Raw genomic sequence first — 15,000 nt, 5'->3', positions numbered from 1 at the left:
CTGCGCGTATAAACGGAGATATATATCCAATTGCAACGAAGGAACGTGCCAAAGATCGAGAACAATGGCAGAAATGCTAGTAACGTGCACTTCGGGACCAACGCATCACCGGAAGACAACCGCCAAACATCGAAAGAGTCGCGATGCTCCGCAACCTACGTGCAAAGCGGTCGCACACCGGGTAAGGGAGTGAGAGCCCCAAACATAGCTGGGCGAGGCGCTCACTCCGCTCTTTAATATCTCGTTAATACCGCCAAGGAAATGGCACAAGCACACACACACAAGCATCCTCGGAAGAGGACAGTTCGAGTGACAGGTCAAATCCAAGAGTTCCGAAGACTACCTCCAGGAACAATCGGGAACAAGACCGATTACAAGTCGTCGAGTCTGTTACTGGGCGAACACGAGATGCGCACAGGAAATCGATCAGCCCTCACAATGGCCCAAGGCCAGAGATCGGACTGCTACGATTTACCCCAACAATCATCGTGCCACTCTTCGCAGAGAGGTGATAGACGCCAACGAGCCCGCGCATAGCAATCGAGGTGTAAAAAGGGCGTTGAAGGCAGGAAGCCTGGACGAAAGAGGCTACGAGGTCACCTCGAAGCGGTCTAAGAATCGGGCGCACTTGGGGCGACTACCAGTGCCAACCCCTTATCCCGCGGTGCGTCCGACACACAGAAATTTCCAAGGCGGCCAAGGAGCCTCCCCGCATAGCAATCGGGGTGTGAGGTTACGGATGCAGCATTGATAGCAATCGAGGTGTGAGGCGAAGGATGCAGAAGTGAGAGCCGAGGGATGTAGCAGAGATAGCAATCGGGGTGTGTGATGCAGAAGAGATAGCAATCGAGGTGTGCGGTGGGAAGGGCCCAGCAGCCAGAATGCATGAAGCGACGGATGAAGCAGTGATGACAACCGGGCTGTGAGGAGAGGAGGGATGCAGCCAAGAAAGCAATCAGGGCTCGAGGCAAGGGATGCATCAAGGATAGCAATCATGTTGTGAGGCGAGATTCCAAAGGCTAAACGTGAGAGGCTGCAGGGTCGACTCAGAGAGGTCTATGCATGTGAGAGGCTGAAAGCAAGGTCGACTCGGAGCGGTCTATGCATCGGGCGCGCTTGGGGCGACTACCAGTGCCAACCCCTTATCCCGCGACGCGTCCGACAAAGAGAACGTTCCAAGGCGGCAGAGGAGGTTACCAGCCGAAGGATGCAGTAGCAATAACAGGTATAGTTCCGCGGCGGCCGAGAAGACTCACCGCATAGGAATCGGGATGCGAGGCGAGGGATGCGGCGGGAAGGCCCCGACGGCTAAACGGAAGAGGCTGCAGGGCCGCCTCGGAATGGTCCAAGCATCGGATGCGATTGGGACGACTACCAGTGCCAACCCCTTATCCCGCGATGCGTCCGATACACAGATAGTTCCAAGGCGGCCGAGGAGCCTCACCGCATATCAATCGGGGTGCGAGGCGAGGGATGGGGCGGGAAGGCCCCAACGGCTAGACGGAAGAGGCTTCAGGGCCACCTCGGAATGGTCCAAGCATCGGACGCGCTTGGGGCGACTGCCAGTGCCAACCCCTTATCCCGCGATGCGTCCGATACACAGATGGTTCCAAGGCGGCCGAGGAGCCTCACCGCATAGCAATCGGGGGTGCGAGGCGAGGGATGGGGCGGGAAGGCCCCAACGGCTAGACGGAAGAGGCTTCAGGGCCGCCTAGGAATGGTCCAAGCATCGGACACGCTTGGGGCGACTACCAGTGACAGCCCCCTATCCCGCGATGCGTCCGATACGAAGATGGTTCCAAGGCGGCCGAGGAGCCTCACCGCATAGCAATCGGGGTGCGAGGTGGGGGATGCGGCGAGATGGCCCCAACGGCTAGACGGAAGAGGCCACAGGGCCGCGTCGGAATAGTCCAAGCATCGGACGCGCTTGGGGCGACTACCAGTGACAACCCCTTATCCCGCGATGCGTCCGATACGAAGATAGTTCCAAGGCGGCCGAGGAGCCTCACCGCATAGCAATCGGGGTGCGAGGTGGGGGATGCGGCGAGATGGCCCCAACGGCTAGACGGAAGAGGCTGCAGGGCCGCCTCGGAATAGTCCAAGCATCGGACGCGCTTGGGGCCACTACCAGTGACAACCCCTTATCCCGCAATGCGTCCGATACGAAGATAGTTCCAAGGCGGCCGAAGAGCCTCACCGCATAGCAATCGGGGTGCGAGGTGGGGGATGCGGCGAGATGGCCCCAACGGCTAGACGGAAGAGGCCACAGGGCCGCCTCGGAATAGTCCAAGCATCGGACGCGCTTGGGGCGACTACCAGTGACAACCCCTTATCCCGCGATGCGTCCGATACGAAGATAGTTCCCAGGCGGCCGAGGAGCCTCACCGCATAGCAATCGGGGTGCGAGGCGAGGGATGCGGCGAGAAGGCCCCAAAGGCTAGACGGAAGAGGCTGCAGGGCTGCCTCGGAATAGTCCAAGCATCGGACGCGCTTGGGGCGACTACCACTGCCAACCCCTTATCCCGCGATGCGTCCGATACACAGATAGTTCCGAGGCGGCCGAGGAGGTGGGGGATGCAGCGAGATGGCCCCAACGGCTAGACGGAAGAGGCTGCAGGGCCGCCTCGGAATAGTCCAAGCATCGGACGCGCTTGGGGCGACTACCAGTGACAACCCCTTATCCCGCGATGCGTCCGATACACAGATAGTTCCGAGGCGGCCAAGGAGCCTCACCGCATAGCAATCGTGGTGCGAGGTGGGGGATGCGGCGAGATGGCCCCAACGGCTAGACGGAAGAGGCTGCAGGGCCGCCTCGGAATGGTCCAAGCATCGGATGCGCTTGGGGCGACTACCACTGCCAACCCCTTATCCCGCGATGCGTCCGATACACAGATAGTTCCAAGGCGGCCGAGGAGCCTCACAGCATAGCAATCAGGGTGCGAGGCGAGGGATGCGGCGAGAAAGCCCCAACGGCTAGAGGGAAGAGGCTTCAGGTCCGCCTCGGAATGGTCCAAGCATCGGACGCGCTTGGGGCGACTACCAGTGACAACCCCTTATCCCGCGACGCGTCCGATACACAGATAGTTCCAAGGCGGCCGAGGAGCCTCACCGCATAGCAATCGGGGTGCGAGGCGAGGGATGCGGCGAGAAGGACCCAACGGCTACACGGAAGAGGCTTCGGGGCCGCCTCGGAATGGTCCAAGCATCGGACGCGCTTGGGGCGACTACCAGTGACAACCCCTTATCCCGCGACGCGTCCGATACACAGATAGTTCCAAGGCGGCCGAGGAGCCTCACCGCATAGCAATCGGGGTGCGAGGCGAGGGATGCGGCGAGAAGGACCCAACGGCTACACGGAAGAGGCTTCGGGGCCGCCTCGGAATGGTCCAAGCATCGGACGCGCTTGGGGCGACTACCAGTGACAACCCCTTATCCCGCGACGCGTCCGATACACAGATAGTTCCAAGGCGGCCGAGGAGCCTCACCGCATAGCAATCGGGGTGCGAGGCGAGGGATGCGGCGAGAAGGACCCAACGGCTAGACGGAAGAGGCTTCGAGTCCGCCTCGGAATGGTCCAAGCATCGGACGCGCTTGGGGCGACTACCAGTGACAACCCCTTATCCCGCGACGCGTCCGATACACAGATAGTTCCAAGGCGGCCGAGGAGCCTCACCGCATAGCAATCGGGGTGCGAGGCGAGGGATGCGGCGAGAAGGACCCAACGGCTAGACGGAAGAGGCTTCGGGTCCGCCTCGGAATGGTCCAAGCATCGGACGCGCTTGGGGCGACTACCAGTGACAACCCCTTATCCCGCGACGCGTCCGATACACAGATAGTTCCAAGGCGGCCGAGGAGCCTCACCGCATAGCAATCGGGGTGCGAGGCGAGGGATGCGGCGAGAAGGACCCAACGGCTACACGGAAGAGGCTTCGGGTCCGCCTCGGAATGGTCCAAGCATCGGACGCGCTTGGGGCGACTACCAGTGACAACCCCTTATCCCGCGACGCGTCCGATACACAGATAGTTCCGAGGCGGCCGAGGAGCCTCACCGCATAGCAATCGGGGTGCGAGGCGAAGGATGCGGCGAGAAGGACCCAACGGCTAGACGGAAGAGGCTTCGGGTCCGCCTCGGAATGGTCTAAGCATCGGACGCGCTTGGGGCGACTACCAGTGACAACCCCTTATCCCGCGACGCGTCCGATACACAGATAGTTCCAAGGCGGCCGAGGAGCCTCACCGCATAGCAATCGGGGTGCGAGGCGAGGGATGCGGCGAGAAGGACCCAACGGCTAGACGGAAGAGGCTTCAGGGCCGCCTCGGAATGGTCCAAGCATCGAACGCGCTTGGGGCGACTACCAGTGACAACCCCTTATCCCGCGACGCGTCCGATACACAGATAGTTCCGAGGCGGCCGAGGAGCCTCACCGCATAGCAATCGGGGTGCGAGGCGAGGGATGCGGCGAGAAGGACCCAACGGCTAGACGGAAGAGGCTTCAGGGCCGCCTCGGAATGGTCCAAGCATCGGACGCGCTTGGGGCGACTACCAGTGACAACCCCTTATCCCGCGACGCGTCCGATACACAGATAGTTCCGAGGCGGCCGAGGAGCCTCACCGCATAGCAATCGGGGTGCGAGGCGAGGGATGCGGCGAGAAGGACCCAACGGCTAGACGGAAGAGGCTTCAGGGCCGCCTCGGAATGGTCCAAGCATCGGACGCGCTTGGGGCGACTACCAATGACAACCCCTTATCCCGCGACGCGTCCGATACACAGATAGTTCCGAGGCGGCCGAGGAGCCTCACCGCATAGCAATCGGGGTGCGAGGCGAGGGATGCGGCGAGAAGGACCCAACGGCTAGACGGAAGAGGCTTCAGGGCCGCCTCGGAATGGTCCAAGCATCGGACGCGCTTGGGGCGACTACCAGTGACAACCCCTTATCCCGCGACGCGTCCGATACACAGATAGTTCCGAGGCGGCCGAGGAGCCTCACCGCATAGCAATCGGGGTGCGAGGCGAGGGATGCGGCGAGAAGGACCCAACGGCTAGACGGAAGAGGCTTCAGGGCCGCCTCGGAATGGTCCAAGCATCGGACGCGCTTGGGGCGACTACCGTTGCCAACCCCTTATCCCGCGATGCGTCTGATACACAGATAGTTCCGAGGCGGCCGAGGAGCCTCACCGCATAGCAATCGGGTTGCGAGGCAGATTATTGGGAAGGGAACCCCCTGGGATGCGGCTCAAGCAGTGCCCAAAGGGACTGGAATGCGGAATCACATCGAGAGACCCAAATGCTATACGAGGGCTCAAATCGAATTATCGATTTGGCCACGACATGGACGCATCGGAACGACTACCTTTGCCGAACCACTCGCAATTGCATCCATACCGAAACCAATAGACATTTCCGTTAGAGCCCTCGCATAGCATTCGGGAATCTCGCATGCCCCTCTAAATCGACCAATGCTGGCGCTCAATGAAAATCCGAGCGCTACCACCGTTCGAGCGCCAGCATTGGTCGAGTTAGAGGGGCACGGGGGAGAATGCTCCAGTCAACACCTCCCCTATATAAGTTATTTGTCCGATTCTCGCACAACCGTAGTCTGCCTCGTCGAATCAAACAACGGTCCCAGATTCCGACTTCCGTTCCGTAGAGACCCAAAAGCTAGATGGAGGCTCGCAAGAAAGAGAGTCGGCGCATAGCAATCGGGTTTCTCGAACGTTTAGGGACCGAGCTCACTTGCGGATAGGGCAAAATCCGCCAAGCAACCCAAAAGCTAGACGGGGGCTCGAATCGAATCGCCTAGGCGGCCACAACAACGACGTGTTGGATCGACTACCAGTGCCAAACCATTCAGCAAGACTAGTCTGTGTCGAGGCCGGATAGAGATTCTCAGAGAGCGCCCGCATAGCATTTAGGAGACCTGCCGCGTCCCTCACACTCGACAAATGGTGGTGCACGTTTATAAATCCGAGCGATCCCAACCCTTTCAAGCACCAACATCGGTCGAGATAGAGGGGCACGGAGGGGGCTGCGTGAGACAACACAGTCCCCTATATAAGTTATTTGTCCGATTCTCACACATCCGAAGAATGGTCATCAAATCGGACAACAGCCCAAACTTCCGACTTCCGTCCCAGAAAGCCCAAGAGCTATCTAAAACGTTCATGGCCGGAACTCGATCGCGGCTATACCAGTCCGCCAAGCAACCCAAAAGCTAGACTGGAGCTCTAGTCGAATCACCTCTGTGGCCATTGCAAGGACGTGTTGGAGCGACTACCATTGCCGAACCATTCCGCAGGTCGAGTCCATACCAAGGCCGCATAGAGATTCACGATGAGCTCCTGCATAGCAATCAGGAGACTTGCCGTGTCCATCACAATCGATAAATCCTGGTGCAAGATTTTTGCATCCGAGCGCTCCAACCAGTCGAGCACCAGCATCAATCGACATAAACGGGCACGGGGGGAGGATGCTCGAGAACACTACCTCCCCTATATAAGTTATTTGTCCGATTCTCAAGCAGCCGAAGTCTGGTCATCGAATCGGGTCAAAGACCACAACTTCCGACTTTACCCACAATGCAAGTCATCGAATCGAACATCGGCCCCCGAGTCGGACTCCATGCGTATGTCAGGTCATCGGACCCAAATTCCGCCTTCCTGCGCATGGCGGGCCATCAATATCAACTCGGTCATCGGACCCAAACTCCGCCTTTTTGCGTATGGCACGCCTTCAAATCGGTCATCGGACCCAAATTCCGCCTTCCTGTGCATGGCGGGCCATCAACATCAACTCGGTCATCGGACCCAAATTCCGCCTTTCTGCGCATGGCACGCCATCAACTCGGTCATCGGACCCAAATTCCGCCTTCCTGCGCATGGCAGGTCATCGGACACAAATTCAGACCTCGCCAATATGCCTACGTATCGAATCGGTCATCGGACCCAACTTCCGACTTCATCCATACTGTAGGGTCTTTGAGGTTGGCGCGGTGCGCTCAACCCAGGGAGTCGACCCATCGAAGCATACACCTCCCCTATATAAGCTATTTGTCCGATTCCCACACCTGTGTAGTTTGCACCTCTGACCAGGACATCGACCCCAACTTCCGAACTCGACTGCAACGACGGCACCAGCGCCTTGGTGCGCACCTTGCGACGCACAGTCCCAACATTCGCCTTCCTGCACATGGCAGGTCATCGGACCCAAATTCCGACCTCGCGAGTATGCCTACATATCGAATCGGTCATCGGACCCAACTTCCGACTTCATCCATACCGTAGGGTCTTTGAGGTTGGCGCGGTGCGCTCAACCCGGGGAGTCGACCCAACGAAGCATACACCTCCCCTATATAAGCTATTTGTCCGATTCCCACACCTGTGTAGTTTGCACCTCCGATCAAGACATCGACCCCAACTTCCGAACTCGCCTCCAACGACCGAACCAGCGCCTTGGTGCGCACCTTGCAACGCACAGTGCCAACATTCGCCTTCCTGCACGTGGCAGGTCATCGGACCCAAATTCCGACCTCGCGAGTATGCCTACATATCGAATCGGTCATCGGACCCAACTTCCGACTTCATCCATACCGTAGGGTCTTTGAGGTTGGCGCGGTGCGCTCAACCCGGGGAGTCGACCCAACGAAGCATACACCTCCCCTATATAAGCTATTTGTCCGATTCCCACACCTGTGTAGCTTGCACCTCCGATCAGGACATCGACCCCAACTTCCGAACTCGACTAAAAAGACCGCACCAGCGCCTTGGTGTGCACCTTGCAACGCACAGTGTCAACATTCGCCTTCCTGCACATGGCAGGTCATCGGACCCAAATTCCGACCTCATGAGCATACCTACTAATCGAATTGGTCATCGGACCCAACTTCCGACTTCATCCATACCGTAGGGTCTTTGAGGTTGGCGCGGTGCGCTCAACCTGGGGAGTCGACCCATCGAAGCATACACCTCCCCTATATAAGCTATTTGTCCGATTCCGACACCTGTGTAGTTTGCACCTCCGCTCAGGACATCGACCCCAACTTCCGAACTCGCCTGCAACGACCGAACCAGCGCCTTGGTGCGCACCAAAAGTGCGCACTTTTGGAGGGCACTTTTGTGCGCTCCAAAGGTGCGCACTTTTGGAGGGCACTTTTCTGCGCTCCAAAGGTGCGCACTTTTGGAGGGCACTTTTTGGAGGGCACTTTTCTGCGCTCCAAAGGTGCGCACTTTTGGAGGGCACTTTTTGGAGGGCACTTTTCTGCGCTCCAAAGGTGCGCACTTTTGGAGGGCACTTTTTGGAGGGCACTTTTCTGCGCTCCAAAGGTGCGCACTTTTGGAGGGCACTTTTTGGAGGGCACTTTTCTGCGCTCCAAAGGTGCGCACTTTTGGAGGGCACTTTTTGGAGGGCACTTTTCTGCGCTCCAAAGGTGCGCACTTTTGGAGGGCACTTTTCTGCGCTCCAAAGGTGCGCACTTTTGGAGGGCACTTTTTGGAGGGCACTTTTCTGCGCTCCAAAGGTGCGCACTTTTGGAGGGCACTTTTTGGAGGGCACTTTTCTGCGCTCCAAAGGTGCGCACTTTTGGAGGGCACTTTTTGGAGGGCACTTTTCTGCGCTCCAAAGGTGCGCACTTTTGGAGGGCACTTTTGTGCACTCCAAAGGTGCGCACTTTTGGAGGGCACTTTTCCTGTGCTCCAAAGGTGCACACCTAGGTGAGCACCTTCGACCACACCTTGTAGCACACCAAACTCTGACTTTCGACTTCATCCGCAATGCAGGGTCTTTGAGGTTGGCGCAATGCGCACAACCAGGGGAGTCGACCCATCAAACCCAACACCTCCCCTATATAAGCTATTTGTCTGATTCTCATACATGCGTAGCCTGCAGGAGCAATTAGGACATCGACCCCAACTTTCGGCTTCTAAACGAAAACAAGGTCTTTGAGGTTGGTGTAATGCGAACAACTAGGGGAGTCAACCCATCAAACCCAACACCTCCCCTATATAAGCTATTTGTCTGATTCTCATACATGTGTAGTCTACAGGAGCAATTAGGACATCGACCCCAACTTTTGACTTCTTAACGAAAACAAGGTCTTTGAGGTTGACGTAATGCGCACAACCAGGGGAGTCGACCCATCAAACCCAACACCTCCCCTATATAAGCTATTTGTCCGATTCTCATACATGTGTAGCCTGCAGGAGCCATTAGGACATTGACCCCAACTTTTGACTTCTTAACGAAAACAAGGTCTTTGAGGTTGGCGTAATGCGCACAACCAAGGGAGTTGACCCATCAAACCCAACACCTCCCCTATATAAGCTATTTGTCTGATTCTCATACATGTGTAGCCTGCAACAACGATTAGGACATCCACCCCAACTTCTGAATTCGTCTGCGTTGACCGCACCAAAGGTGCACGCCTTGGTGCTCACCAAAATCCGACTTCCGACTTCTTCTGCTATGCGGGGTCTTTGAGGTTGGCGCAGTGCGCACAACCAGGGGAGTCAACCCACCGAATGCAACACCTCCCCTATATAAGCTATTTGTCTGATTCTCATACATGCGTAGACTGCAGCAATGATTAGGACATCCACCCCAACTTTTGACTTCTTAAACAAGACAGGGTCTTTGAAGTTGGTGCAGTGCACACAACCAGGGGAGTCGACCCATCAAACGCAACACCTCCCCTATATAAAGCTATTTGTCCGATTCTCATACGTGTAGTCTGCAGCAGCGATTAGGACATCGACCCCAACTTCCGAATTCGTTTGCATTGACCGCACCAAAGGTGCACGCCTTGGTGTGCACCCTGGAGTGCACTTTGGTGCTCACCTCGGTGCACACTTTGGTGTGCACCTCGGTGTGCACCAAAGGTGCGCACCTTGGAGCGCACCAAAGGTGTACACTTTGGAGCGCACCACATAGGGTCTTTGAGAGGTTGGCGCAGTGCGCACACCAAGGTGGGTGTTGAGGTGCGTGCCGAGGTGGGTGGGTGCTAGGGTGCGCTCCATGGTGGGTGCCAGGGTGGGTGCGTGCTAGGGTGGATTCCAAAGAGGGTCATAGGGTGGGTGCCAAGGTGGGTTGGTGATATAGTGGGTTCAAAGGTGGGTACTAGGGTGGGTTCCAAGGTGGGTCACAAGTTGGGTGCCAGGATGCGTGGGTGTTAGGTTGGGTGCCAAGGTGGGCTCCTGCGTGGGTGGGTGCTAGGGTGGGTTTCAAGGTGGACGCGAGGGCGGGTGCCAAGGTGGGTAACAAGTTGGGTGTTAGGATGGGTGAGTGCTAGAGTGGGTGCCAAGGTGGGTGGGTGCTAAGGTGGATGCCAAGGTGGTTCACAGGGTGGGTGGGTTCTAGGGTGAGTTCCAAGGTGGGTCACAGGTTCAGTGCTAGGGTGGGTGTCAAGGCGGGTGTCGAGGTGCCTGGGTGCTAGGGTGTGGATGCCAATGTGGGTCATAGGGTGGGTACTAGGGTGGGCTGCAATGTGGGTGCCAAGGTGGGTAACATGCTCGGTGGGTTCTAAATTGGGTGCCAGGGTGGGTGTGCACCCACCTTGCCCGAGGTGGGTGCCAAGGTGCCAGTGTGGGTGGGTGCTAAGGTGGATGCCAAGGTGGGTGAGAAGGTGGGTGATAGGTTGAGTGGTAGGATGGGTGGGTGCCAAGATGGGTCACAGGGTGGGTGCAAGGGTGGGTAGGTGCTAGGGTTGGTGTCAGGGTGGGTGGGTGCTAGGTTGGGTTCCAAGGTGGGTGCGAGGGTGAGTGTCAAGGTGGGTCACAGGTTAGGTGCTAGGATGGGTGAGTGCTAGGGTGCAAAGGTGCCAGGGTGGGTGCTAGGATGGGTCGATGCTAGGGTGAGTGGCAAGGTGGGTCCACAAGTGTCAAGGTGGGTGCCGAGGTGGGTGCCAAGTCGGCGACTGCTATGGTGGATGCCAAGGTGGGTCACGGGGTGGGTGCCAAGTTGCTAGGTTGGGTTCCAAGGTGGGTGCCAACGTGGGTGCTAGGGTGCGTGGGTTAAAGGGTGTGTCACAACGTGGGTGCCAGGATGGGTGCGCACCCACACTGGCCAAGACGGGTGCGGGTGCAAGGTTGGGTTCCAAGCCCGGTCACAGGCTGGGTGCTAGGATGGGTGGGTGCCAAGGTGGGCACCAGGGTGGGTGCACCCACCCTGGCCAAGGTGGGTCACGGGGTGGGTCCTAGGGTGGGTAACGGGGTGGGTACTAAGGTGCGTGCCAAGGTGGGTCATAGGGTGGGTGCCAAGGTGGGCACCAGGGTGGGTGTGCACCAACCCTAGCCAGGGTAGGTCACGGGGTGGTTGTCGGGGTGGGCGTCAAGGAGCCAAGGTGGGTGGCAAGTAGCCAAGTTGCGTGCCAAGGTGGGTGTCGGGGTGGGTGCCAAGGATCCAAGGTGGGTGCCAAGGAACCAAGGTGGGTGTCTGGGTGGGTGCCGAGGTGGGAGCCAGGGTGGGTCCCAAGGTGAGTGCAAAGGTGGGTGCCAGGGTCAAGGTGAGTGCCAATGTGGGTTCCAAGGTGCCAGGGTCAGGGTGAGTGCCAATGTGGGTTCAAAGGTGCTAAGTTGGGTGCGAGGTTGGGTGCGAGGGTGGGTGGGTGCCAAGGTGTGCTAGGTGGAAGCCCGGGTGGGTCGGCATCCCATGGGTGTCGAGTTGGGTGCCTGATGGGTGCTTCTTGTCAAGTTTTAGTCGTCGGGACTCATTTCGAGCCTTAGAGGTCGTTTCTTGTCCGGTTGCCCTGTCTTCGACCTGGGAACCCAATTTTGGTCCTCGGGTCCCATTTTTTTTTGTCTCGCATCCCACTTTTGGCCTGTGGCCTTTTCGGGGTCGATTCTCGTTTTGGGCATCAGAGCATGTTTCTTCTCCTAAAACCCAATATTTGTTTATTAAGTCTCGGAACACATTTTTGTTCTCGTGGACCCATCATGGGTCTTGGAACGCATTTGTGGTCCTTGGGTCCCATTTTGCATCCCGAAACTTGTGTTTTGGTGCTTGATCCCTATTTTGGGTGCCCACCTTGCACCAAGTGCGCACCCGGGGCAAACCGAGCGCCTTGGTGCACCGGGGCAAGATCGAGCGTGCACCCGAGGCGCCCCGAACATGCACCAAGGTGCACTCGGCCCACATGTGAGCGCAGGTCGTTGCGCCCGAGGTGGTGTGTGGGCACCGCGTTGCAGACGGGACACTGCACGCACACGACGCCCCCTCCAGGTGCACGCACGTAGGCCGGGCCGGGTGCACACCCGACGCCCTAGCAAGGTGCGCGCACCCGGGCAGGGCTCACACTTGGCGAACGGGGCGCACTTCGCGAGGGAGGGTGTGCACCTCGACGGGGGTGGGTGGCCGGGGTGGATTCGCACGTGGGTCGCGGTTTGCTAAGTACACACTGCGACAAGCTCATAACGGGTGCGATCATACCAGCGTTAGTGCACCGGATCCCATCAGAACTCCGCAGTTAAGCGCGCTTGGGCCGGAGTAGTACTGGGATGGGTGACCTCCCGGGAAGTCCCGGTGTTGCACCCTTTTTTAGTTTTTCGCCGGGCGTCGCAATGCTATTTGAATAAACCTTTTGCCCGTTTGCGTTCTCGTCGGGGCCGGGCCGGGCCGGGGTGCGCTGCCCGCACTACCGCGCGCGCGGGGGCGACACCGAGCGCGCACCCGAGGCGCCCCGAGCACACAGGCCACGGTGCAACCCGGGCGTTGTGCGCGCACCCCGGTGTGCCCGAGGTGCTGCGCGCGCACCCAGGTGAAATCGGTGTGCACCTCGGCCAGTGCGCGCTCGGTCGAGTCGCGCACGTTGGCCAAGGTGCACGGTGATGTTTCTTACTCTAAGGTTCCGCACCAGACGCCCGGGACAGGTGAGCGAAGCTGGGCGGGGCCGGGTGCGCGGCCGGGGCAGGTGCACGCAGCTGGAGAGAGCTTTGGAGCACACTTCGGAGCGCACCAATGATGCGCTCCATTCAAAAGTTTCCTGAAAAGGCAAAAAAAGTTGAGATTATAGAATTTCCCACTTGAGAGATTGTAAAAAAAAAAAATTTAAAATGAAGGAAACGCGGGTGCCAAGGTGTGCGCAGCCCAGCCAAGGTGTGCGCACCAAGGCGCCCACCCTGGCGAAGGTGCACGCAAGGTGCGCACCCGAGGCAAACCGGACAATTAACCCAACTTTCGACTTCGCGCGCACCTTGGAGCGCACTTCGAAGCGCTCCTTGGTGCGCACCAATCTTGGGCACCTCGGAGTGCACCATGGCGCCCACCAAGGTGCGCACCCGGGGCAAACCGAGCTCCGACTTCGTGCGCACCTTGGAGCGCACGAAAGGTGCGCACCATGGCGCCCACCAAGGTGCGCAGCCCAGCCAAGGCGTGCGCATCAAGGTGCGCACCCTGGCGAAGGTGCGCACCCGGGGCAAACCGAGCTCCGACTTCGTGCGCACCTTGGAGCGCACAAAAGGTGCGCAACCCAGCCAAGGTGTGCGCACCCCGGTCAAACCGAGCTCCGAATCGTGCGCACCAGAGGTGCACGCCATCGTGCGCACCTTGGAGCACACTTCGGAGCCCTCCTTGGTGCGCGCCGATGTTGCGCACCTCGGAGCGCACCCGGGGAAAACAATGCAATTAACCCGACTTTCGACTTCGTGGGCACCTCGGAGCGCTCTCGGGTTCGCACCTCGGAGCACACCGAGGTGCGCACCTTTGATGCGCTGCCTTCACCAATTTCCAGAAAAGGCAAGAAAACATTGAGAAGGTGTGCGCACCGAGGTGCCCACCCTGGCGAAGGTGCACGCGAGGTGCGCACCCGGGGCAAACCGGGCTCCGACTTCGTGCACGCCGCACCTTGGAGCACACTTCGGAGCGCTCCTTGGTGCGCACCAGGGCGCGCAACCCAGCCGAGGTGCCCACCCCGGCGAAGGTGCACGCGAGGTGCGCACCCGGGGCAAACCGGGCTCCGACTTCGTGCACGCCATGGTGCCCACCGCGGCGAAGGTGCACGCGAGGTGCGCACCCGGGGCAAACCGGGCTCCGACTTCGTGCACGCCGCACCTTGGAGCACACTTCGGAGCGCTCCTTGGTGCGCACCATGGTGCCCACCAGGGCGCGCAACCCCGCCGAAGGTGCACGCGAGGTGCGCACCCGGGGCAAACCGGGCTCCGACTTCGTGCACGCCGCACCTTGGAGCACACTTCGGAGCGCTCCTTGGTGCGCACCATGGTGCCCACCAGGGCGCGCAACCCCGCCGAAGGTGCACGCGAGGTGCGCACCCGGGGCAAACCGGGCTCCGACTTCGTGCACGCCATGGTGCGCACCGCGGCGAAGGTGCGCACCCGGGGCAAACCGGGCTCCGACTTCGTGCACGCCGCACCTTGGAGCACACTTCGGAGCGCTCCTTGGTGCGCACCAGGGCGCGCAACCCAGCCGAGGTGCCCACCCCGGCGAAGGTGCACGCGAGGTGCGTACCCGGGGCAAACCGGGCTCCGACTTCGTGCACGCCGCACCTTGGAGCACACTTCGGAGCGCTCCTTGGTGCGCACCATGGTGCCCACCAGGCCGCGCAACCCAGCCAAGGTGTGCGCACCAAGGTGCACGCGAGGTGCGCACCCGGGGCAAACCGGGGTCCGACTTCGTGCACGCCGCACCTTGGAGCACACATCGGGGCGCTCCCGGGTTCGCACCGGCGTTGCGCACCGTGGTGGGCACCTCGGAGCACACCAAGGTGGGCAGCGAGGTGCGCACCTTTGATGCGATGCCTTCACTAATTTCCATAAAAGGCAAAAAAAAAACGAGATTTTAAAATTTCCGTTTTGAAAGATAGTGAGAAAAAGGGAATGCTGGTGCCATCTTGAGCCCGCCCTGGTGCGCAGCCCAGCCAAGGTGTGCGCACCAAGGTGCCCACCCTGGCGAAGGTGCGCGCCCGGGCAATTAACCCAACTTCCAACTTCGCGCGCGCCAGGGTGGGAGCGCACCCAACAACCGGGCCTGGGAAGAGCCAATGCGAGAAACCCCACCA

The 15,000-nt window shown here is 59.4% G+C and overlaps 1 non-coding gene across 1 annotated transcript; it reads left to right on the top strand.

The window, feature by feature from the left end:
* The first annotated feature begins 12,402 nt into the window (after positions 1 to 12,402).
* Positions 12,403 to 12,521, top strand: LOC131870264 (5S ribosomal RNA). Its single transcript, XR_009368587.1, has one exon. It is a non-coding gene; the product is annotated as a 5S ribosomal RNA (ribosomal RNA).
* Positions 12,522 to 15,000: the final 2,479 nt, after the last annotated feature.

The sequence above is a fragment of the Cryptomeria japonica genome, unplaced genomic scaffold, assembly GCF_030272615.1.
Source record: "Cryptomeria japonica unplaced genomic scaffold, Sugi_1.0 HiC_scaffold_309, whole genome shotgun sequence".
NCBI classification, from domain to species: domain Eukaryota; kingdom Viridiplantae; phylum Streptophyta; class Pinopsida; order Cupressales; family Cupressaceae; genus Cryptomeria; species Cryptomeria japonica.
Note: the sequence above shows the minus strand (reverse complement) of the source record. Positions and strands in the feature narration are given on the sequence as shown.